Below are 25,993 nucleotides of genomic sequence, written 5' to 3'. Positions count from 1 at the left end.
ATCTCTTTGATTTCCTTTCTTTGGAGTACATACCTAGTGGTAGGATTGCTGAATCATATGGTAGCTCAATTTTTAGTTTTTTGAGGAACCTCCAAACTATTCTCCATAGCAACTGTATTAATCTACATTCCCAGCAACAGTGTACCAGGATTCCCTTTTTTCCACATCCTTGCCAGCATTTATTATTTCCCATCTTTTAGATATAAGTCATTTTAACTGTGCTGAGATGATATCTCACTGGAATTTTGATTTACATTTCTCTGATGATCAATGGTGTTGAACACCTTTTCTAATACCTCTTTGCCATTTGTATGTCTTCTTCTTCTTCTTTTTAAAATAATGGTATTGTATACCTGATACTGCCTAACATCTGACAGCATATAATGTCTGGTTTTCTCACTCATTTTTTTGTTTTGTTTTGAGACAGAATCTCACTCTGTCACCTAGCCTGGAGTGCAGTGGCACGATGATGGCTCACTGCAGCCTCCACCTCCCAGGTTCAAGCAATTCTCATGCCTCAGCTTCCTGAGTGGCTAGGATTACAGGTGGGTGCCACCATGCCCTCTAATGTTTGTATTTTTAGTAGAGACAGGGTTTCACCTTGTTGGCCAGGGTGGTCTGAAATTTCTGACCTCAGGTGATCTGCCCACCTTAGCCTTCCAAAGTGCTGAGATTACAGGCGTGAGGCACTACACATAGCCTATTTGTATGTCTTCTTTTGAGAAATGTCTATTCAAATATTTTGCTCATTTTTATCAGATTATTAGATTTTTCCCTATTGAGTTGTTAGAGCTCCTTATATATTCTCGTTATTAATGCCTTGTCAGATGGGTAGTTTTCTCCCATTCCGTGGGTTGTCTCTTTACTTTGTTGATTGTTCCCCTTGCTGCGCAGAAGCTTTTTAACTTAATGTGATCCCATTTGTCCAAATTTGCTTTGGTTGCCTGTGCTTTGAGGGTATTACTCAAGAAATCTTTGCCCAGTCCAGTGTCCTAGAGTGTTTTCCCAATGTTTTCTTTTAGAAAAGTTATTTCTAACCTAGAATTATATATCTGATCAAACTACCAATTAGCTGTGAGAGTAAATTAAGGAAATTTTCAGACATACAGGGTCTCAAAAAATTTACCTCTCATGTACTCTTTTTTAGGAAGCTACTGGTGTGTGCTTCACCCAAATTAGGTGGAAACACAAAACAAGAAAGAGGAATATGCTGTACAGAAGTTTGAGGAGGCCGGGTGTAGTGGCTCACACCTGTAATCCTAGCACTTTGTGAGGACAGGGCGGGCGGATCACCTGAACTCAGGAGTTCAAGACCAACCTGGGTAACATGGTGAAACCTTGTCTCTACTAAAAATACAAAAATTAGCCAGGCGTGATGATGGGTGCCTGTAATCCCAGTCACTTGGGAAGCTGAGGCTGGATAATTGCTTGAACCTGGGAGGCGGAGGTTGCAGTGATCCAAATTACGCCACTGCACTCCAGCCTGGGCAACAGAGGGAGACTCCATTTAAAAATATATAAATAAATAAATAAATAAATAAAGATGGAGATAGTGAAAGGGACCTCTGCAATTTAATCAGATGCAAATAGCTTTCTCGGGAGGAAAACAGACAACCCTCTGATCATAATGAAGTGTTTTCATGTTAGCATCCATTTTAAAAGCCAAAGAAGTTTAGTTTATGTGTCAAACAACGGAACGTTGTTGTAATTTATTATTTTTATTATTTTTTAATGAGACAGGGTCTTGCTCTGTTGCCAAGACTAGCACAATCATAGCTTACTGCAGCCTCGACCTCCTGGGCTCAAGCCATCTTCCCACTTCAGCCTCCATAGCAGCTGGGACTACAGGGGCATGCCATCATGTCTGGCTAATTTTTTATAGAGATGAAGTCTCACTATGTTGTCCAGGCTGGCCTTAAGCTCTGGGGCTCAAGCGATCCTCTTACTTCAGCCTCCTATAATGCTGGTGTTGAAGGCATAAGCCACTGCACCCAGCCTGTTATAAATTTCTGAGCAGAAGAGATTCATTCATTATGGCAAGTGGGGATGGAAAGGAGTAGATTAAAAATATTTTTTTGAAAAATCAGACTCAATAGTACCTGGTGATTGATTGCTAGATGGATGGAAGGAGTGATAACCTGGGTGTGAGGAAGGAGGGAAGAGTCAAGGATGGTTCCCAGGCTTCTGCCTTGGAATACTTGGGTGGGTGGTGGTACCCTTTTCTGAAATAAGAGAAACAGAATTGGAAAGACAGGAAAGAATGCAAGTTGGATTTGAGACATCATCAAATAAAGTAGCTATGCGACATTCAGGCAGAGAAGACAGGTGGCAACTAGATATGAAAAAGTTCATAAGGGATTTGGCCTGGAAAAAGAGAATCAGGAATGTAACAAAATGAATGCGACCATGAGGGGAGAAGAAGCAGGAGAATCCTTCCCTAGGGACAGACCTGCCTTGACTAAACCCATTTAGAGAGACTAGGCTTCAAAATCATGGAAAGGTTGACAATGATAGAGAAATCAAAAAGTGCTAAATTACTCTAAGAGAGTGATCCTCCTGCCTCAGCCTCCTGAGTAGCTGAACTACAGGTACACAACACTATGCTTGGCTAATTTCTTTTTTTTTTTTTGGTAGAGACAGGGTCTCACTGTGTTACCCAGCCTGGTCTTGAACTCCTGGGCTCAAGCAATCCTCCTGTCTTGGCCTACCAAAGTGCTGGGATTACATGTGTGAGCTACCCTGTCTGACCACCTTATGAAATTAAAACAATATTTCCACACTACATTTAAATCTCTTGGGACCAAACCAAATTATCTACCAGATCCTGAAATTATTAAAGTGATCTCTGTAATTTTTTTTAAATTAGGAAAAATAGGCTAGGTAGTAGAAGGCTGGTGATAGATACACATATTTGTGATTTTTAAGAAGAATGAACTGTGTAATAAGGGGCCATACAACTATGTAGTTTAGTTGTACCATGTCTATAACAATCTCGGTGTTTGAAATACCTTTAGACTAGGAACTTCAGTTTGTACGTGACCCACCACTTCCAGTTATCTTCTCCCAGACATTTTATGTTTCAGTTTTCTGCCTGGCCTTCAGAGAAACTGCAATGTGTCAGCCCTAAAAACTATAGAATTCTGTCCCAGGAGAAATTTGAGGACACACACATTGTTTAGAATCACTTTAAAAAGAAGTAGTAATCAATTGTTAAGCATCAGCACAGGTTTATTATAAGCTCATGAGACTAAATTCATTTTCTAAAACAAAGCTATTATATTTATATTGATACTTAGGAGGTTGTGGCAGCAAAAATATAAAGTGTATATTTTAAAAACCTACACGTTAGAATATTTCAGAGGCAAATAAATACTCCAGAAACTGGAAAAAAGATTTGCCTTTGGGAAAGGAACGGGAAAGTTGGAGAACAGAGGAGGAAGGCTTATTTTTCATCGCCTGTCCAAAAGCACCTTTTGAATTTTATCGGTCCAAGATTTCACAGTTGATGGAGCTCTCTTTGACACAAAGACAGGAACAACTGAGCATACGGAACAGAATTCAATTGAATGAGCCTAATCTCCAGGAAAAGTTTTCTGAAGATTCTCTGAGATGATGCTGAAGTCACTCCCCTCTCCGCACCATTTTGGAGCCTTTATTATGACACAGAGAAACCAGCTGCCTTTGTTCTCAATTCCCACACGACACTAAATCCAGCTGCCTGTTGGAAGTGAAGCTCAGTTGTTCCAATACATGACTCAGCCGCTGCTTGACTTCACAATGCGTCCTGTCATACTGAACCCAGTTAAGTCACCACCAAATGAAAACTTGCTCCCTCCCTCTTTAAAAGTCTTGAGTTATTTGATTAATGTTCTTCAGTTTCCCAAAAACAAGGGAAAATTGATTCTCAGACTGTGAAGCTCCTCTCTCTTCTTTTACCTTCTGTTTTCCACAGATATGAAGCTTAAGAGAGCAGAATTAAAGTTTCAAATCATTGTTTCCCTTAGCTTTTTGTCTTGAACGACTTTTATATATCTTTGCTTAGAAATACTAAATTGCTGACTTTTCAGCAACAACAAAAGATGTTACTACAGGGCGCAGTGGCTCAAGCCTGTAATCCCAGCACTTTGCGGGGCCGAGGCTGGCTGATCACCTGAGGTCAGGAGTTCAAGACCAGCCTGGCCAACATGGTGAAACCCCGTCTCTACTAAAAATTAAAAAAATAAAAAAAAAAAATTAGCTGGTGTGGTGGCACATGCCTGTAATCCCAGCTACTTGGGAAGCTGAGGCAGGAGAATCGTTTGAACCTGGGAGGTGGAGGTTGTAGTGAGCTGAGATTGTGCCACTACACTCCAGCCTGGGCAACAGAGCAAGACACCCCATCTCAAAAAAAAAAAAAAAAAAAAAGATGTTACTAAATTTCCCTACCTTTTCCAAGAAATACAATGTAATTTTTTGAGATAAAATAACATATAGAAACCCTAAGTTGGAGAGAGGGGGAAAATAACAGACAGAGAGAGAGAGAAAACAACAACAACAACAACAGCAACTGTGGGTCAGGTTGAAGGTGGAAACACTTTAATGTACTAAAGAATGTTTTGTTCTTCCACGTTTATTTATGTATATATTTTTGAGATAGGGTCTCACTGTCTCTCAGGCTGGAGTGCAGTGGCACGATCTTGGCTCACTGCAGCCTCAACCTCCTAGGCTCAAGTGATCCTCCCACCTCACCCTCTTGAACAGCTAGGACTACAGGTGTGTGCCACCATGCCTAGCTAATTTTTTTTTTTTTTTTTTTTTTTTTTTAGAAATAGGAGTTTCATTATGTTACACCCAGGCTGGTCTTGAACTCCTGAGATTCAAGCAATCCTTCCAAAGTTCTGGGATTACAGGAAGTTCATGCCCGAACTTCTCTATATCTTTAAAGGCTTAACTATTTTAGTATACTTGTCTCTATTTTTCTTTTTCTCCCTAAATACAAAGCAAAAAATTAGAATTTTTGACTATTACTTTTCCATACCTGTTAACTGAAGTTAAAATACATGCCAAATGTTTCTTTCTTCTGTAAGTATTGTCTTTGAACTTCCCCCAACTTAGTACTATAAACCTAAACATAATGACTTTGGCTTCATATTTAAAACTTAAGAATGATTGCTAAACAAAGGAAGTATTCCCAAAATGCAAAAACAGCATGAAATAAAATAGTTAAACTCTTCAAAAGTTTATTCCATTCATTCTGTTTCTTGGATGCTAATTGTCTAGTTACAGACTAAACAGATCCTTTGTTCCTCCTCAGTTCAAACATAGTTTGTTTTCTCCTCCTGTAGGTATCTAGAAGAAATGAAAGAAAAATACAGTATTTCAGCTCATGAACTTTCAAGAGATCAAGTACTACTTTATGTAGTCAGTGCTGCAGTCCCCAACCTTTCTGGCACCAGGGACCAATTTCATGAAGACAATCTTTCCATGAACCAGCAGCAGCAGGGATGACTCAAGCACATTACATTAATTGTGCACGTTATTTCTATTAGTATTACATTGCAATATATAATGAAATGATTATACAACTCACCATAATGTAGAATCAGTGGGAGCCCTGAGCCTGTTTTCCCATCTGAGGGTGATGGGAGAAGTCCCATCTGGGGGTGATGGTCAGTGGTCAGTGACAGATCATCAGGCATTAGATTCTCATAAGGAGTGCACAACCTAGATCCCTCACATGTGCGGTTCACAGTAGTGTTCACACTCTTAAGATAATCTAATGCTGCCACTGATCTGACAGGAGGCAGAGCTTAGGCAGTCATTAGAGTGATGGGAAGTGGCTATAAATACAGATGAAGCTTTGCTCACTTGCCCACCACTCACCTCCTGCTATGCGGCCCAACGCCTAACAGGCCATGGACTGGTACCAGTCTGTGGCCTAGGGGTTGGGGACCCCTGGTCTAGTGGATGCTGTGGTCTGGCACCCCAGCTGCCAGGTGTATTGATTGCTGGATCACAGCTGCCAAACTCTGGAGACTGCTGTCAGTTGAAGAGAGGCACTTCACTGAAGTCCTGGCCCCAGAAGGTCATGTCCTTTCTTGGGGATAGCGCTTATCCAACAACTGGTCAATGTGAGGTTAGAAAGTTCTGGCCTCTTGCCTCAAAGTGAGACAACTCTGAAGGAATTCCCAGTTCCAGAGCTTCTTGTGGGATCAGCTGAGGCCTCTGTTGTGATTGTATCACAGTTCAACTTCTCCCCCTGCCCTTACTCCCTTGTGGGTGTTGTCTCTCAGAGCACTCCCCAATAAACCTTTCTCTTACAAGCTGGGTGTGGTGACTCATGCCTATAATCCAAGTACTTTGGGAGGCCGAGGAGGGCAGATCACTTGAGGCTGGGAGTTCGAGACCAACCTGGCCAACATGGTGAAATCTGTCTCTACTAAAAATACAAAAATTAGCCTGGTGTGGTGGCATGCAACTGTAGGCCCAGCTACCGGGGAGGCTGAGGCAGAGAATTACTTGAACCTGGGAGGTGGAGGTTGCAGTGAGCCAAGATCGTGCCACTGCACTCCAGCCTGGTCAACAGAGTGAGACTGTCTGAAAACAACGTCAACGAAAAAACTTTCTCTTACCAATCTCCATCTAAAAGCCAGGTTCTGGGGAAATGACCTAAGTAAGACAAATGGGCTCATTTTCTCCCCCAGCAGAAGTAAACTGATGTATAGTGATATGTCTGTACTATTTTTCTCTCTATTTTCCTTTAATTTGCCAGTATTTTTTGTTCCTTTTATGCTCCTGTAGTAACATGTTATAGTATTTCATTAGGACATGGAGTTCTAACAGCAGCAATAAAATGAAAGCTGGATTATTTCTTGCCTATAAAATTGACAAGAAATAATCCAGCTTTCATTTTACAGCTGCTGATAGCTACCCAAAATAACATTTATAGCTTTGCAGAATAACATTCTTGACCTTCTCTGTGAGTTAGGGGAGAAGATGGAGTTCATGAAATTAAGTAAGTTTAATTAAACTCCATGGAGAGTAAACTCATAACCTTGACATTATTTTGCCATCCTCTGTACAACTGGGCTAATAGGCTCAGATAGAAAGCTTATTAAAAAGTGAAATTTAAAGACTGTTTCTATAAATCTCGCTACTCCTACTAACGATGATCATCAAGAGGAATCTAAAGATTGTATGTGTGAAAGCCTTTCTATTTCTCTCGTAGATTCTGTTTGAAGATGGCAGATTGATCACATGAAATTATTTCCTCTCCCACCTACAACCCCACTAAAATTAAATGATAACTTATTCCATAGAGCAAAAACTGAACAGTCCCTGAAAAAAGATGGCCCTCAAGTGAAATGGCTGGTTCCCACCTAATCATCCTAAACTAAATAAACAGAACAAAAGGACCCAGGGAAGACAGTGGTAACGTAGAAAGAAGAAACTCTTTTTAAAACTCTAAAATTTTCTGAGAAAGTAAGAGATTTTAAAACAAAAACAGAATACTGTTAAAAAATAAGCAGAGAACACAAAAGATATCTTCGAAATTAAAAATGTGATCCCTTAAAGTAGCGGTCACCAGGGACTGGTTTTGTGGAAGAGTTTTTCCATGGATGGCAGTTGTGGGAGTTGGGGGGATGATTTGGGGATGAAACTGTTCCACCTCAGATCATCAGGCATTAGATTCTCATAAGGAGCACATAACCTAGATCTCTCACATGTGCAGTTCACAATAGCGTTCACGCTTCTACCAGAATCGAATGCTGCCACTGATCTGAGCTCAGGCGGTGATGCTCCCTTACCAGCCCTTACCAGCCACTCATCTCCTGCTGTGCAGCCTGGTTCCCAACAGACCACAGACCAGTACCAGTCCATGGCCCCGGGGTTTGGGGACCCTTGTAAAGAATAATATGATTAGAAGGGTTAAAAGAGAAAGTGAAATCTCTCAGAAAGCAAACAGTAGAAAATAAAAGAGATGTAAGGGATCAATCTAGAAAGGCCAACATCCAAGTTGTAAATTTCTGAAAAAGAGTCAATAGAGAGGAACTATCAAAGACATAATACTAGAAATTGCCCTGACCCACAAGACAGTAGTCTACAAATGGAAAGAAACCCAAATACCTTGAGCAATGACTGAAAAAAAGTAATTCACACAAGGATTTGTCATTGTGAAATTTTGAAACTCCATAGATAAAGAGAAGATTCTAAAGCTTCCAGAGAGGAAAAATGGATCCTATTCAAAAGAGCAAGAAAGGCCGGGCGCGGTGGCTCAAGCCTGTAATCCCAGCACTTTGGGAGGCCGAGACGGGCGGATCACGAGGTCAGGAGATCGAGACCATCCTGGCTAACACGGTGAAACCCCGTCTCTACTAAAAATACAAAAAAAAAAAAAACTAGCCGGGCGAGGTGGCGGGCGCCTGTAGTCCCAGCTACTCCGGAGGCTGAGGCAGGAGAATGGCGTAAACCCGGGAGGCGGAGCTTGCAGTGAGCTGAGATCCGGCCACTGCACTCCAGCCTGGGAGACAGAGCCAGACTCCGTCTCAAAAAAAAAAAAAAAAAAAAAAAGAGCAAGAAAGAGAACAATATCAGAATTCTGTCGTCAGTACTGAATGCTAGAAGATAATTGAAGCAATGCTTTCAGAATTCTGAGGAAAAAAAATACCTTTCAAATTGGAAGATAGATTAAAGACGTTTTCATGTATTCGAGGACCCAGAAAATTTATTTCTATCTTTCTCTGACTTTCATTAAGAATATACTTCAATAAAAAGGGGATATAGATCAAGACAGAGAAAAACATGGAATCTAGGAAATAGTACAATGCAATAGCAAAGAAGCAGGCCTAGAGAGCAATCAATACAGATGGAAACAAAACAGCAGTTTCCACATATGAGGCTCTAGGAAAATAAGAAAACTGACTGCAGCCAGGCGTGGTGGCATGTGCCTATAGTCCTAGCAATTAAGGAGGTGGAGGCAGAAGGAAAGGAGTAGTTAGAGGCTGCAGTGAGCTATGAACGCTCCTATAAATAGCCAGTGCACTCCAGCCTAGGCAACACAGCAAGAACCCATCTCGAAAAAAGAAAAAAAAGATTACTTTTCTGACATGTATGAACATTTGGGGGTAAACTAGGGAAAAAGTGGATTGGGATTCTAATTAGGTTGTTAACAACCTGCTATAGTCTGAATGTGTTGCCCAAAATTCATGTTGAAACTTAATTTCCAATGCAATAATATTAAGAGGCGATGCCTTTGGGAGGTAATTAGGTCTTGAAGGCACCTCCTTTGTGAATGGAATTAAGGTCTTTATAAAAAAGAAGTTTCACACAGAGTTCAGTTCTTTTTGCCCTCTGCCTTCCTTCTGCCAAGTGAGGATGCAGCAAGAAGGCCCTCACAAGATGCTGAATGCCTTGATCTCGATCTTCCAGCCTCCAGAACTGTGAAAGAGAAATATCTACTGTTCATAAATTACTCAGGCTGTGGTATTTTGTTATAGCAGTACAAATGGTCTAAGGTATTCAAGAGTTGCAGAAAGAAGAAACACAATTATAGTACAGTTTAGATCACTACAGTGAACAATATCTATATAGACAAACACAGATGATTAATTTAACTAAAATTATTATATGATTATAACAGAACTATGGGAAATGGGTGGAAGGATTGTAAAAGGGTCTAATCCACTTGATTGCAGGTTCCACAAAATCAAGGCGTTGTCTGTTTTGTGCCTCTGGTACCCTAGCACATAGAGCAGAATTTGTCGTATAGTAGCTGTTCAATTAATATTTGTTGAACAAGTAAACTCTTTTTACTATGCCAGGAAGTCAACCGATGATTTCTAAAAGTGATGAATCAAGAGGCAGTTTTATAAAGATATTATCAAGAATATGGGCATAAATCATAAAGAAACAGGTAAAATGAAAAAAAAAAAAGAGGGGAGGTTGTTTCTAGGACAAATATTGGGAAGTACTTTGGAGGAATAGGTCAACAAATTATTGTTTGTTGGCCAGGTGGGGTGGCTCACACCAGTAATCCCAGCACTTTGGGAAGTTGAGGCAGGTGGATCACTTGAGGTCAGGAATTCAAGACCAGCCTGGCCTACGTGGTAAAACCCCATCTCTACTAAAAATACAAAAATTAGCAGGTGTGGTGGTGCCCACCTGTAATCGCAGCTACTCAGGTGGCTGAGGCACAAGAATCACTTGAACCCCTGAGGCAGAGGTTGCAGTGAGTTGAGATTGCACCACTGCACACCAGCCTGGGTGACAGAGCAAGACTCTGTCTCAAAAAATAATAATAATAAATAAAAATAAAAATAAAATTTAGCTTTCAGGATTCCATGTGACCCTTTGAGATAACTGTGCTGTTGTTGTCAAACCAAGAGACTGAGAATTTCTGCAGTGTACATTACATGACAATGTTTGAGTAAGAGGAGCTGAGATAACTGCTAGAGGTGAGTGGTGGGTACCTGAGGTTTTTATTAATTCTTTTTTTTTTTTTTCTCTTGAGACAGAGTCTTATTCTATCACCCAGGTAGAGTGCAGTGATGCAAAATCAGCTCACTGCAACCTCTGCCTCTCGGGTTCAAGCAATTCTTGTGCCTCAGCCTCCTGAGTAGCTGGGATTGCAGGCATGCGCCACCACACCTGGCTAATTTTTTTTTATTTAGTAGAAATGGGGGTTTCTCCATGTTGACCAGGTTGGTCTTGAACTCCTGACCTCAGGTGATCTGCCCTCTTCGGCCTCCCAAAGTGCTGGGATTACAGGCGTGAGCCACTGTGTCCAGCTCTGAGGTTTTTATTATGTCATTCTATCTACTTTAAGTATACTTGAAAATTTATAAATAAAAAGCTAGAATAAAGATGAGCTCCCAATAAAAGAAAAGGTGTTAAATCAGTTTCCCTGAGCAAAGCATTTGTTGGTACATATTCTTGAAGTTTCAGTAAATCAACTCAGAAAAGAAGGAAGCCATTTTCTTGTAATTATTTTCCTTTATAAATTATATTTCTGATTTTATTTTTGTTAAAGAGAGTGGCCTAAAACACAATAATGATTTAATCTCTTTTCTGCTAAATAGGCCTCGGCCTGCTACACACCTGAGTGAGAGAAACTCAGGGCGATCTAGGTAGGAAGCAGAGTGTTGATGAGTCAGCCTGTGGCACACTTTCTTTGACTGATACTAAATCAAAGCTGCAGTTAATGACTAGGCCTGCTTCCTTCTTGCCCAAGTACTTGTTTTGGGAGTGACAATAAGATTGAAGGTGTAGCTATTAATAGACTGTAACACCTCCTTCTTTTTCTGATAGTGTTTGTTTCAAAAGTCCAAGTTCTGCTTGTGGACATTTAGGTAAGTCATTACTTGGATACTCATTTTCTTATTGAAACTCCATTGGTGGTTTCAGTTCAATGAAAAATGATGTCTTCTTTCCTGACCTAAACCATTTGAATAGGTTGTTTATATGTTCAGTTGTGCCAAGCCTAGTCTTCCTTCACAAAGGCTGTGTTTTGCTGGTCTTTGGGTGATTCATTTACTAGATGCACATAAAAATTATAGTTCACAAAGTTGTTGTAAGAATTAATTAATGTTTGCTGTGCACTTTATGATCCTCAGATGAAAGGCACTAAGGAAGTGCAGTGTGTCTACATAAAATAATAAGACCAGTACACATTATAGAGAATATTGGGATCTTTCTGAAAAGTAGAGCATTAACTCTAAGTAACTCTAGATAATTCTAAAGTTATCTTTGTTAGTGTTTGGAGAAGAATCAAACAATATTTGGAGGAATACAATGAAACTCAAGAGATTTTCAGGTGTATAGGGAACTAGCAAAACAAAAAAAGAAGGTAGTATCCACAGTGGCTCATGCCTGTAACCCCAGCACTTTGGGAGGCTAAGGCTGGAAGATTGCTTAAGGCCAGAGGTTCAAAACCAGCCTGGTCAACACAGTGAGACCTTGTCTCTACAAATTAAAAATATATATATACATATTTGTGTGTATATATGTTTATATTTGTATAAACATATATGTATATGAACATATATGTTTTTTCTTTTGAGACAGAGTCTTGCTCTATTGCCCAGGCAGGAGTGCAGTGGTGCAATCTTGGCTCAATGCAAGCTCCGCCTCCCAGGTTCACACCATTCTCCTGCCTCAGCCTCCCGAGTACCTGGGACTACAGGTGCCCGCCACCACGCCCAGCTAATTGTTTTGTATTTTTAGTAGAGACTGGGTTTCACCGTGTTAGCCAGGATGGTCTTGATCTCCTGACCTCGTGATCTGCCTGCCTTGGCTCCCAAAGTGCTGCATTTACAGGCATGAGCCACTGCACCTGGCCAAGAAAAAAATTTTTTTTAATTAGCCGGGTGTAGTGGTGTGCACCTGTAGTGTCAGCTACTTGAGAAGCTGAGGTGGGAGGATTGTTTGAGCCCAGGAGTTCAAGAGGTCAAGGCTGCAGTGAACTATGATTGTGCTACTGGACTCCAGCACCAGCCTGGGCAACAGAGCAAGACGAGGTCTCTGAAAAAAAAAAAAAGATAGTATCCAATAATTCTCTTGTAGACTAATAAAATACATCCTTTTTGCTTTTGGACACCTAAATATCAAAAACAAAAAAAGAAAGAAGTGAAAAACAAAAGTATACGCTCAATGTTCAAAGAACGCAGCCTAAAAACCATAATGAAGATTCTTGATTCTTGAGATTTTTTCCTATTGAGATATGCATTTATTAACTAGTCAAAAAGAGTTTATAGGAAGTATTTGAGCCAGGCACAGTGGCTAATGTCTATAATCCCAGTGCTTTGAAGGCTGAGGTGGGAGGATCGTTTGAGGCCAACAGTTCAAGACTAGCCTGGGCAACATAGCAAGACCCCCCTCTACAAATAATAAAAAATTAACACCGGGCATGGTGGCTCACTCCTGTAATCCCAGCACTTTGGGAGGCCAAGGGGGACGGATTACCTGAGGTCGGGAATTCAAGACCAGCTTGACCAACATGGAGAAACTCTGTCTCTACTAAAATTACAAAATTAGCTAGGCGTGGTGGTGCATGCCTGTAATCCCAGCTACTCGGGAGGCTGAGACAGGAGAATCGCTTGAACCCAGGAGGCGGAGGTTGCAGTGAACTGAGATTGTACCACTGCACTCCAGCCTGGGCGACAGAGTGAGACTCCCTCTCAAAAACAAACAAAAAACTGGAGACGAAAATGCTTGGGATTAGATTTTGCATTTTTCTGGATTTTAAAATATTTGGGCCAGGCGCAGTGGCTCACGCCTTTAATCCCAACACTTTGGGAGGCCAAGAAGGGTAGATCACCTGAGGTCAGGAGTTCGAGATCAGCCTTACCAATATGGTGAAACCCCATCTCTACTAAAAATACAAAAACTTAAGGTCCAGCGCGGTGGCTCACACTTGTAATCCCAGCACTTTGGGAGGCTGATGCGAGTGGATCATGAGGTCAGGAGTTCAAGACCAACCTGGCCAAGATGGTGAAATCACATCTCTACTAAAAATACAAAAAGTTAGCCAAGCATGGTGGTGGGTGCCTATAATCTCAGCTACTCAGGAGACTAAGGCAGAGAATTGCTTGAACCTGGGAAGCAGAGGTTGTAGTAAGCTGAGACCATGCCACTGCACTCCCGCCTGGGCGACAGAGTGAGACTCTGTCTAAAAAAAAAAAAAAAAAAAAAAAAAAAAAAAAAAAAAAAATTGTGTATACATAATGAGATGTTTCAGGGATGAGACCTAAGACTAAATATGAAATTCATTTATGTTCCTTTTCTTTCTTCTTCTCCTTCTTCTTCTTCTTCTTCTCCTTCTTCTTCTTCTCCTTCTCCTTCTCCTTCTCCTTCTCCTTCTCCTTCTCCTTCTCCTTCTCCTTCTTCTTCTTCTTCTTCTTCTTCTTCTTCTTCTTCTCCTCCTCCTCCTTCTTCTCCTTCTTCTTCTTTTTTTACTAGAGGAAAATTAAAAAAACCTGTCAACCAGGCTGGAATGCAATGGCATGATCATAGCTCACTGCAGCCTTAAATTATTAGGCTCTTGGGCTCAAATGATCCTTCTGCCTTAGCCTCCCAGTAGCTAGGACTACAAGTACAAGCTGCCACGCCTAGCTAATTTAAAACTTTTTTACAGATGAGGTCTTGCTACATTACCCAGACTGACCTTGAACTCCTGGCCTCAAGAGGATTTTCCTGTCTCCGCCTCCTGAGTAACTGGGATTACAGGAACTAGCCATGGTGCTCAGCTCATTTATGTTTCATACATACTTTATACACAGAGCCTGAAGTTAATTCTATACAACATTTTAAATAATTTCGTGCATGAAACAAAGTTTGTGTACATTGAACTGTCAGAAAGCAAAGGTGTCACTGTCTTGGTTACCCATGTGTTTGTTTGGCATCACTATCATTCCTGACTCAAAATTTATGTGCTATTGACAAACAATAATTTTCTGACACTTATTTACACAAAAGTAAATTCACACACAAGTGGGAGGGTCTTGTTTCCTTTGAGGATGCTGAATAAACTGTGTTGTGCGTCTGCATTTTGACCCATTACACGAGATCAGGTGTAGGATTGCTCACGTGTGGCATCATGTCAGTACTGAAAATATTTCAGATTTTCGAGTATTTTTGATTTTGGATTTTCAGATTAGGGATGTTCAACCTGTATTACCTCTCAAATTTTCTACTTCACTTGCTACAATTCCATTCTCACTAGTAAACTCTCTGGTTTTCCAGGGCCCCTGATGGCAGGAAGAGGGAGCCCCAGAGAGCAGTAAGACTTTCCAGACGCTGGAAAGAGAAATGCCTTATGACATTATGGCCAGTTCATAAGTGTCCTGAGTTTGGTCAGTGTGAATTGCCTTCAAGACACTATTCATATCTGGGTAATGGAGAAAATCCAGTTTACGAATCTCCAAAGCTGAGGAGCAGTCACCAGGCAGTGGTGATCTTGCCAAGTACTCTGCTAAGGAGAGCCTGCCAGAACCCTTAAGCCATACTTCCACTCAGTGCCCCAAATTGTTACACACTTCCACTTGACAACCATGTGTCCCGATCTGACCACACCAGAAAAGCCATATAGTGCAGTGGTCAAAAGAGTAGACTTCAGAGCTAGGCAGCTGCAGTTTGAATCATGACTCTGTTATTATTCATTGTCACCTTGGGCAAGTAGCCAACCCTTCTGTGCCTGTTTCCTCATATGAAATAGGATGCCTACTTCACAAGGATGTTATGAGGAGCTAGGATAAGTAAAATGATTCAGACAGTGCCCAGCATATAAGTGCTCAAAAAATAACAATTATGCAAAAAGCAAGTTCCGGGTAGGACTGTGATAAAACTGGTCTCCTGACTCATGTTGGTAAAATATTAGGAAAAAATTGTAGAACTTGTTTACATTTTGTGATTATTTGTTGCTTTCCCCATTTTCATCTATTTCTTTTGCCTACAAATTTGTTTCCCCATAGCAATTAACAGTGATTCCTTAAAAAGGAAAAGGGCTTCTGGGCTTTGTTTCTAAGGTAATTGGGGATGGTTAGAGAAGGCTGAAGAGATGGTTTCCTAGACAGCCTTGTGAGGAGAAACATAGATGGTGTGGTGGCAACCGTGTGGGACAAAGGAATGCAGGACAAATGACATAAATCCCTGAGGGAAGAAATAAGTTGTCCAAAGGTGTTGCTGGATCTCAAGATGTGCTTTTTTTTTTTTTTTTTTTAGAGACAGTATCTCGCCACATTGCCCAGGCTGGTCTTGAACTCCTGGGCTCCAGTGATCCTCCAACCTTGGTCTCTCAAAGTGTTGGGATTACAGGTGTGAGCCAGCATCACGCCCAGCCTTCATGATCTCCTTATGAACCAGAGCTGCTGATTTAAGCTTGGCCCAATGCTTACTCTCAACCTGCAGAGACAGCCTCCAATTGTTCAGTAGATAAAGTTGTTTGTAATACAAGTAAACTCTTGGTTAATACCCAAGGATGTGCTTTTTAATGTGGCTATTTTCCTAGGGTATCGAAATACATTGTATCCCATATATTCTTTGGGTGATTTAGAACACTGATGAATTTTTTAATTCTCTCTGACCTTCAATAAATTTCTATATTTTATTTAGTTTTTAGAGACAGAGTCTTACTCTGTCACTTAGGCTGCAGTGCAGTGGCACGATCATAGCTCACTGAAGCCTCAGTTCCTGGGTTCAAGTGATCTTCCTACCTTGGCCTCCCAAGTAGCTAGGATTACATGCCTGGCTAATTTTTTAAAAAATTTTTTTGTAGAGACAGGGATCTCACTGTGTTGTCCAAGCTGGTCTCAAATTCCTGGCCTCAAGCAATCCTCTGGCCGCAGCCTCTCAAAGTGCTGGGATTACAGGTATGAGCCACTGCACCCAGCCCAATAAATATTTCTGAGTCTTCAACCTCTTGTGAAGGTCAAAACCAAACTGATCTCTTGGATTGATTCCAAAATCTCCACTGAGTATACCTGAAAATATGTTTTTGCATTTTCAACAATATTGGGTAATTTTTCCTCCTACTCTTTAGCAGGACGACTTCACAGTCCAGATCCTGCAGCAGATTGCCAAGCTCAATTTCCAGCTCTCCCACAGTTTTGATGAGTGACTGCTGGGCGGTAACTTAACCTTTCTCTTTCCTACATTTCCTCATTTGTAAAATGGTGACAATAGTAATAATACCAATTTATAAAACTGTTTTAAGAATTTAAATGAGTTAGTACATTTAGAACAATGCCTGACACATCCTCAGCACTCAATTAAGATTAGCTGCTAGCTGGGCACGGTGGCTCATGCCAGTAATCCTAGCACTTTGAGAGGCTGAGGCGGGTGGATCACTTGAGGTCAGGAGTTCGAGACCAGCCTGGCCAACATGACAAAACCCCATCTCCACTAAACATTAGTGGGTCATGGCTAGGCACAGTGGCTCATGCCTTTCATCCCAGCACTGTGGGAGGCCGAGGCAGGTAGATCACGAGGTCAGGAGTTCAAGACCCGTCCAACCAACATGGAGAAACCCCATCTCTACTAAAAATCAACAAGTAGCAGAGTGTGGTGGCATTTGCCTGTAATCACAGCTACTCAGGAGGCTGAGGCAGGAGAATCACTTGGACCCAGGAGGTGGAGGTTGCAGTGAGCTGAGATCACGCCATTGCACTTTAGCCTCGGTGACAGAGCAAGACTCTGTCTCAAAAAAAAAAAAAAGAAAAAAATGGAAAAAATCTAAAGATGCCTTAAAAACTGTTTTAGGTTTTTATATCAGTTGCAGGAAACATAAGTACACTCAAATTATATCAAGTAGTAGATGGTTTACTAAAAAGATATTCAGGGAATTTTTTTTTATAGAACTAATTTTATGAAAGTATTTTATCAATAACACATTTATAATTTTAAAAATTGTATCAATATTGGATGGCAAAGAATACTACCTCCTTGTATTTTTTTTTTATTATACTTTAAGTTCTAGGGTACATGTGCACAACGTGCAGGTTTGTTACATATGTACACTTGTGCCATATTGGTGTGCTGCACCCATCAACTCGTCAGCACCCATCAACTCGTCAGCACCCATCAACTCATCATTGACATCAGGTATAACTCCCAATGCCATCCCTCCTCCCTCCCCCCTTCCCATAATAGGCCCCAGTGTGTGATGTTAAAAAGATATTCAGGGAACTTTTAAAAAGAAAATAAAGACGAATCTTAGCCACAAATCTCAGTCAACCAGGAAAATAGGAAATGGCAAGATCATGGGATTACACAGGAATAATGTGAATCTGAATACAGCTGAAATGGACAGAGTCAGCACTGTGGTTTCTGAACTAAAAACTTCTTCAGGATTCAGCACAAATAAAGCATCCTCTCTGCTACAAGAACTTGCCAACATTTCCTGAGTGCTCAGCTATTAACATCATATCTTTTCTCTATGATTCTGTTTCTCTCAGGGTGACTTTCTGCCCTTGCTTCTAATACCAACTAATTCACCCCCTACATCTATAGATCAAACACCAGACAGATTGTTACTAAGGACCTGACGACAAAGCTCTCACTCCAAGTTCTTTCATAGGAAGCCAGCCAGTCAATAGCTTGCCGTTCTTGGGCCAATGGCACTCATCTGGTCCAGTCAAGAGGAACAAACACATCCACTTATTCTGATACCCAAGGATATTGTATTGTTAAAGATTTCCCTAGAAAGAGGCTGTGGGTACAATTAGCCCTTCTAGTGAAATAGACTATTCTTTGAATATATATACATAGATATATGCATATGTATATATATCAAAACAGGGTATCACTTGATCACCCAAGCTGGAGTGTAGCGGTGCCATCTTGGCTAACTGCAACCTTGACCTCCCAGATTTCAAGCAATCCTCCTGCCTCAGCCCCATAAGTAGCTGGTACTACAGGCATGCGCCAACATGCCTGGCTAATTTTTGTGTTTTTTTGTAGAGATGGGGTTTCACCATGTTGCTCAGACTGGTTTTGAACTCCCGAGCTCAAGCAATCCACCCTCCTCAGCTTCCCAAAGAGCTAGGATTACAGGCATGAGCTACCATGCCCAGCCCTTTTCTTCGATTATAGTTGAAGTATGTAAAAATGTTTGGTGGTATTATCAATGACAGAATTCAAAGCTTTAAGCTAAAAATAATAATAATAGTAATAGTATTTTTAGTCTCTCGCCAGTAAGATTAGATATTATCAGAATGAGAAGAGAGGTCCTTCAGTCCAAACTAGCAATATCCTATCCATGACACTGGTCAAGACAATGTCCATACCAACAGGGTCCTATCAGGCTTGTGGAAGATACTCTAAACACTTAAAACAGACAAAGTTTGATGCACGGAATTAGTTACATAGTTTTAGAAGGGGCAATCTAGAGATTAGCCACCAACAACACTAGTTTAAAGGGACAAAGAGGAAAATGTTTTACAGGGGACCAGGGACTAGGGTTACCTGATGGAAGCCTGCTCAGCCTCAGCTGGGGCCATGAAGGAAATAGCTGTTGCCCAGGATTCCACCTGAAGCAGGAGGAGGAGAATCAGCAAGAAGTAACTTGGCCTCTTTTTCCTCCTGCTTAGCCAAGCACACCAGGAAGGCAGCTGACACAGGAAGGCCAGTCCTTACTGTGATTCAGAGATCAAGTAAAGCAAGAAATGGATCTGGAGGTAAACAGGCTCAGGACCAGCCCTGTATCTTATCATTAACTGAGTCAAATGGGTTATTACTATCATTAAAAAAAGAAAGCCATTCAAGCTTTAGATTAGCTAAATTTACTTGAGATAGCCAAGAGAATCAGCACTGTTATAATATAGACTGAATACATTGGAATGAGTAGAACTGGCTTTGAATCCCAGTTCTGCTATTTACTCTGTTTTATTTGGAGTGAGTTATATATAATCATCCCAAACCTCAGTTCCTTATTCTGTAAAATGGCAATAAAAATATCCATCTTCCAGTACTGTAAAGATTCAGTATAATGAATATAAAGCTTCTAGACGTGGGGGATGCTTTCTTTTTATGATGGTGGTCTCAAACACCTGGGCTCAAGTGATCTGCCCTCCTCAGCTTCCCAAAGTCCTGGGATTACAGGCATGAGCCACTGCGCCTGGCTAACAAGGAAATCTTGCCATGTCCCTCTTTAGCCTTTCAGACTTTGCTCTTAAAATAGAGAATAGCCCGGTGAGGTGGAGCTTGCCTGTATCCTAGCTACTAAAGAGGTTGAGACAAGAGGATCACTTAAGCTCAAGAGTTTGAGGTTACAGTGAGCTATGATCATGCCACTGCACTCCAGCCTGGAGTGAGACAGAGTGAGACCCTGTATCTCCTAAATAAATAAATAAATAAGGAGTAGGGTTGCCAGATTTAGCAAAGTAAAATATGGGATGCTCAGTTAAATTATTTATTTATTTATTTATTTATTATTTTTTGAGACAGAGTTTCACTCTTGTTGCCCAGGCTAGAGTGCAATGGTGCGATCTTGGCTCATGGCAACCTCCACCTTGGAGAATCGTCCAAGCAATTCTCCTGCCCCAGCCTCCCAAGTAGCTGGGATTACAGGTGCAAGCCACCATGCCCAGCTAATTTCTATATTTTTAGTATAAAAAATATACTATGTTGGCCAAGTTGGCCTCAAATTCCTGCCCTCAGGTGATCTGCCTTGCCTCAGCCTCCCAACGTGCTGGGATTACAGGTGTGAGCCACCACTCTTGGCCTAAATTTCAATTGCATATAAATAATGGATAATTTTTTCAATTTATGTTCCATGTAATATTTGGGACATACACTAAAATACTATTATTTAATTAAAATATAAATTAGTTTGACATCCTGTACACTATCTGGCAAACTTAACTTAAAATAAAGCTCAATTAAATGATTTGAAGATATTGAAAAAATAAATTAAATAAACCTCAAAATCTCTACTTTGGCTTCCAAGGTCTACCTGCCGGACTCTGCGGCATCTTCTTTGTTTGCTAGGCTCCCTCTGAATCTCTATACTTTCTTTAGCCAAACTGGATTTCTGTTAGTTCCTTGAATATACCACACTTCTTCCTACCTCAGAGATATTGCACATGCTATCCTCTGCCTGAAACATTTTACCTCTCATTTGCCTAGCTAATTCCTACTCATCCTTTCACTTCAGCTTAAACACCACTTTCTTGAGGAACCTTCTCTGTTCATCAGACTAGGTCAATTCTTACTGCTAAACATCCCATGTACTTTGGCCTTCAGGATGCTCAACATACTTGTGGTTATTTAATTATAAGTCTTCTATCTTCCACACTAAACTATAAGCCTCTGAGGGACAGACCCTGTCTGTTTTGTTTACTGTTATATCAGCATAGCACGACTGGACACAGTGGCTCATGCCTATAATCCCAGCATTTCGGGAGGCTGAGGCAGGCCAATCACCTAAGGTCAGGAGTTTAAGACCAGTCTGGCCAAAATGGTGAAACCCTGTCTCTGCTAAAAATACAAACATTAGCCGGGTGTGGTGGCAGGCACCTATAATCCCAGCTACTCAGGAGGCTGAGGCATGAGGATCATTTGAACCCAGGAGACAGAGGCTGCAGTGAGCTGAGATGGTGTCACTGCACTCCAGCCTGGGTGACATAAAAACAAACAAACAAACAAACAAAATAGCACGGTGTCTACGGTGTTATGTGGCACATAGCAGGTTACCAAATATTTGTTGTGATTGTGATAAAGTGAATGCAGATTAATTTTGTTCTGTTACTTTTGTATCATCACTTGAGAACATTTGTGACTCAATTAGATGTTGCAGAAACAAGGTTAAGTTTCTTTGCAGAAAAAATAAAAAACCATAAATGAACATTTCTATTTTGGTAGTTACAATATTTTTGCAAAAATGTAGAAAATAATTATTTTCCCATGTAATTTTAGTAAGGAAGGCTTTGATTGCTTGACTGCCCCAGATGAAATGTTTGATTAGAAAAATTCTTGTTGAGAATTCAAGAAAAAAATTATTTTTTATAATAGTTTTTAGCCAAGAAAGAGATTATTTTATTCTTTTTTTTCTCCCCTAGGATATAAATCCTGATTAAGAGAGAAATTGATATGGAGACTTTCCCCTTGAGAAATTAGTGCAATATTAGTTTTAAAGTAGACACTGAACATTCTTGGCAGATGGGTAAAAAGTTCAAATCAAAAGCTTGAAAGGACGGCTTATTTGGGAATAATAAATGAACTGAGTTAACAGAAGGAAACATGTCGTTTAGGATACCTTCACTTCGATTTAAGTGAAATGGATATAGATGTACCTTGAAGTTTTGAGACTCTGACAACTGCAATCATAAAAATCAGGGCACAGAAAAAGAAAAAACATGGAGAATTCCTTTAAACTGAGTAAAAGGTGTCTCTATGAGAAATAGAAAAATAGATTATTTCTGCAGTCCCTTGTTTTATACACTCTTTTTCTTATAGGTTAAACTATCTCAGTGGCTAACTTAAGCAGAATAGGAATTTACTAGGAGCAAACTGAGTAGCTCAAAGTTTCTTTGTTTCTTTTGTTTTTTTGAGATGGGGTCTCACTCTGTCACCCAGGTTGGAGTGCAATAGCATGATCTTGGTTCACTGCAGCCACAGCCTCCCAAGCTGAAGTGATCCTCCCACCTCAGCCTCCTGAGTAGCTGGGACCACAGGCACACACCACCATGCCTAGCTATTTTTTTTTTTTTTTTTTAATTTTTGGTAGAGAAGGGGTTTCGTCAGATTGCCCAGACTGGTCTTGAACTCCTGAGTTCAAGCCTCTTAAAGTGTTGGGATTACAGGCCTGAGCCACCGTACCTAGGCAGGTCACAGTTTTGAAGAACAGGAATTGGGAGAACCTAGATAGCCAGAATCACAGCTAATGTCAGCCTTCAAATGCCCTGGCAAGGGTACCATTCCCACTGCCAGTGGATGCTGGCCATCACCTCAGGGATTGCTGCCATCAGACTCTGATGTCCCACCAGACTCTTGGTACCAGTGCTGCTAGTGGGATGAATTCTACTTAATTCTGTGTAACTCACGCAGATTCACAGTCCCAACTAACAACATTTATAGTCAACCAAGCTTAGATCACTTTCCTTCACCCTAGTTGGGTGTGTATTTTGTGTTTGGCAGATTAGGGGAGGGCATTTAGGCAAGTATCTGAACTTTCCCAGTCCTTATAGTGGGAGAAGAGACCCTGCCATCCACTAAAACTCCCAAATGGAGAATTCCCAAAGAGAGGCAGGAGGAGAGAGTCAGATGTTGGTCAGCCAAAATTACTAAGTTCACAACACTTGCCCATCCCTCAGGGCTATATAAGAACCTTGCCCTATCCAACAGCTACTACTGGATCCTCTCCACCATTGTAGGCAGTAGGTTACTAAATTACCAATAACTTTATTTAAACATACCTATACACACATGTGCACACATCCACACAGATGGATCCACTGGCTTTTCCCTGAAGTTTACTGTTCCTACTGAGACAGAAGATATTTGTCTTTGTTCCAGGTTAAAGGTAATGAGCACTGCTATCATTAAATGCAATCGTAATATAGCCCCTAAACTCAGGATAAATCAGACAGTAATGTATTTTGATGAAGAAATCAGTGTTGAGAGAAGGTAAATTCAGCCACGTGGAAAGCCATGAAGTACTATTTAAAGGATCCCTTTTTAAAAGATGCTCCCTTACAGCCTCTTGCTGAAAAAAGGGAGCTACACTGGGGCATCATTCTCTTCTTTACATTGGTTCCTGAATGAGTCCTTATGTTCCTTTTATTTTATCTGATATTTGTAAATGGAAGCATTAGGAGAATCTGGCCATTCCTGAACTCAGTTTCACATGTAGTCTTGTATAGTCATTTGTTTATGTGATAATTACTCATGCAGGATTACTTATAAATATTATGTCTGTGTTGTTGTTGCTTTGAATGACTAATTCTTTGGAAGGCAGGAGCGTTGTCTGTTTAATTAACTGTGTATTGCACCAAACACTGTAAGGCTTTTAATGCCACCATTGAATATAATAATAATATACTTTCCCTGGCTATAACAAAATAAAATCTTCCTCCGTATAAGAAAGTGTTGGCAAGTAATTGTCTGGGGGCCAAATCTGGTCTGCCACTTCCTTTTGTCTGTTTTTATAAATAAAGGTGTATTAGAAACACTCATTCTTATTTGTTTACATATTGTCTATAGCTGCTCTAAAACTACAATGACAGAGTCAAATAGCTGTGACAGAGACCATATGCCACGTAAAGCCTAAAATATTTACTATCTGACCATTTACCAAAAAGGTTTGCTGACCATTGCCCTATGTCAGTGGTTCTCACCCGAGAAGGTAGGATAAAATCACCTGTAAAATCCAAAAAACATAAAGATGCCTGGCCCCACACCAACATTCTGAATCAGAATCTCTAGGGTCAGAGCTGGAGATACATAGTTTTTGTGTTGTTTTGTTTTGTGACAGGGTCTCACTTTGTGTCCCAGGCTGGAGTGCAGTGGTGCAAACACGGCTCACTGCAGCCTCGACTTCCCCGGGCTCAAGTAAACCTCCCACCTCAGCCCACCAATAGTTGGGACTACAGGTGTGTGCCACCACATCTAGCGAATTTTTGTATACTTTGTATTTTTTGTAGAAACGAGGTTTTGCCCTGTTGCCCAAGCTGGTCTTGAACTCCTGAGCTCAAGTGATCTACCTGCTTCAGCCTCCCAAGGTGCTGGATCACAGGCATGAGCCACCATGCCTGGACCATAGTTTTTAAAAGTTCACAGCAAAATTGAGAACCACCAGCCCAATGCTATGCACAGTACCTAGTATAATTTTAATAACTCTCATTCATCAAGTGCCTAATAGATGTCAGGCATTGTACTAGATGTTCTACATATATTTTCTCAATTTAATCTCCATAAAATAAATTTCACAATCCTTGTATTTTACATCAGATACTTTTGATAAATCTTGTACTCAAGTAAAATGAACATTTCTAAGGTTAACTTGTACAAGATCACACAGCTAGTAAGTAGTGGAACAAGGGCTTGAACTAGATCTTTCTGCCTGTCCCAGTTTGACAGCTGAGGAAAAATATCAAGATGGAGAAGGACTCTGACTCTTGACCCCCAGGGATTTGCTTTTCCTCTGATGGAGCTCCAGGTATTTCCCATCACTGGTGCTATACTGGCCCAAGTATGGTTGCAGAACTCTCCCATTAATAGAAGATCAGCACTGAGAAAAGACTACAGCTCTCAAACACTTTATTCAAACTTAGAGGACAGCAAAAAGAAAATAAACTCATGGAGTAACATGAAGCTGAATATTCATCTTCAATGAGGAGCCTGCTATATAGACATTTTACTGCACAGTTCATGAACTGCCTCCAAGTGACAGGGATAATCTTTGGTCCCTAACCTCTTAGAAAAACAAAAAACTCTACAAAGACTCCCTCAGGTCCAGATCATACAGAGTAAAGTATGCAGCAAAAGGAAGTTTCTTCTCCATATTGCTTAAAGCATTATGTTTCAAATTCTAGTTTCCTGAATGATTTACATACGAATGTTCAACTTTTTCTTAACTGATACTCATGATCGGATAAACCTAATATGGCCCAATAGATATTGAACATACATTTGTGCTAGAAGACATCATTTGGTTACAAAGTATATTGAACTCAGTATATCTAGAATTGTATATTTAGACAGAGCCCCACATGAAGTTCCAATCATTAGTTATATAAACAAACGTTCATTTTTCCCTTCACTTTCAGTCTACAAGAGTCCTTTAAGGCAATGATCCTCAACCTTTTTGGCACCAGGGACCAGTTTCTTGGAAGACAATTTTTCCATGGACAAGACAGGGGTGGGGGATGGCTTCAGGATGAAACTGTTCCACCTCAGATCATCAGGCATTAGATTCTTGCATGTGCAGTTCACAATAGGGTTTGTGCTCCTATGGGAATCTAATGCTGCCACTGATCTAACAGGAGGCAGAGCTCAGGCGGTGATGGTCTCTTGTTAGCTGCTCATCTGCTGTGTGGCCAGGTTCCTAACAGATCACAGACCGGTACAGGTCCATGGCCCAGAGGCTGGGGACCCCTGCTTTAAGGTGAAGTGAGTCTTATGTAGGCAGCATATAATTTGGTCTTGTTTTTTGTTTGTTTTTAGAGATAGGGTCTCATTCTATTGCCCAGGCTGGAGTATGGCAGCACAGTCATAGCTCACGGCAGCCTCCAACTCTTGGCTCAAGCAATCCTCCCACCTCAGCCTCCTGAGTCACTGGGATTACAGGGTTGAGCCACTGTTTCAGCTCCAAGGGTCTTTTTTTCTTTTTTTCTTTTTTTTTTGTTGTTGTTGTTTGTTGTTTGTTTGTTTGTTTTTGAGATGAAGTTTCACTTTTGTCACCCAGGCTGAAATGCAATGGCACGATCTTGGCTCACTACAACTTCCTCCTCCTGGGTTCAAGCCATTCTCCTGCCTCAGCCTCCTGAGTAGCTGGGATTATAGGTGCCCACCACCATGCCTG

The sequence above is a fragment of the Colobus angolensis genome, unplaced genomic scaffold (assembly GCF_000951035.1).
Source record: "Colobus angolensis palliatus isolate OR3802 unplaced genomic scaffold, Cang.pa_1.0 Scaffold59, whole genome shotgun sequence".
Classification (NCBI taxonomy): domain Eukaryota; kingdom Metazoa; phylum Chordata; class Mammalia; order Primates; family Cercopithecidae; genus Colobus; species Colobus angolensis.
Note: the sequence above shows the minus strand (reverse complement) of the source record.